This window comes from Triticum aestivum, chromosome 1B (genome assembly GCF_018294505.1).
Source record: "Triticum aestivum cultivar Chinese Spring chromosome 1B, IWGSC CS RefSeq v2.1, whole genome shotgun sequence".
Taxonomy (NCBI): domain Eukaryota; kingdom Viridiplantae; phylum Streptophyta; class Magnoliopsida; order Poales; family Poaceae; genus Triticum; species Triticum aestivum.
In genome coordinates, this window is record NC_057795.1 from 47,294,667 (window position 1) to 47,295,103 (window position 437).

The 437-nt window shown below is 50.1% G+C and overlaps 1 pseudogene; it reads left to right on the forward strand.

The window, feature by feature from the left end:
• On the forward strand, nt 1-102 carry LOC123155584 (uncharacterized; annotated as a pseudogene).
• The last annotated feature ends 335 nt before the right edge of the window (nt 103-437 follow it).

Consider the following 437-nt stretch of genomic DNA (forward strand, 5'->3'; position numbering starts at 1 on the left):
CACTAAACCACCGGATCCCATCAGAACTCTGAAGTTAAGCGTGCTTGGGCGAGAGTAGTACTAGGATGGGTGTCCTCCTGGGAAGTCCTCGTGTTGCATTCCCTTTCTAAATTTTTTTGCGCCGCTTGCAAAACAAAATGCACGTGTAAGTATTATATTTACTGTGTTTTATTATTTTGCACAAGTGCGGTAAGTTATAGCTGGGTGCTCACGATTCACGAGCCTAGCGGCGGCGTTGTGGCGCGGCAAGTGTGCACTAGTGCAGTTGAGAGGGAGGGGTGGAAACCGCGTTAAACTCGTCTCCGTAGTTGAGAGGGAGCGGCCAAAGCAATGTACAATCGTCTTTGTAGTGGAGCTGGGAGGGGCAAGGATAAGGGACGTAGACGGGGGTAACATGTTGGATGCGATCATACCAGCACTAAACCACCGGATCCCAT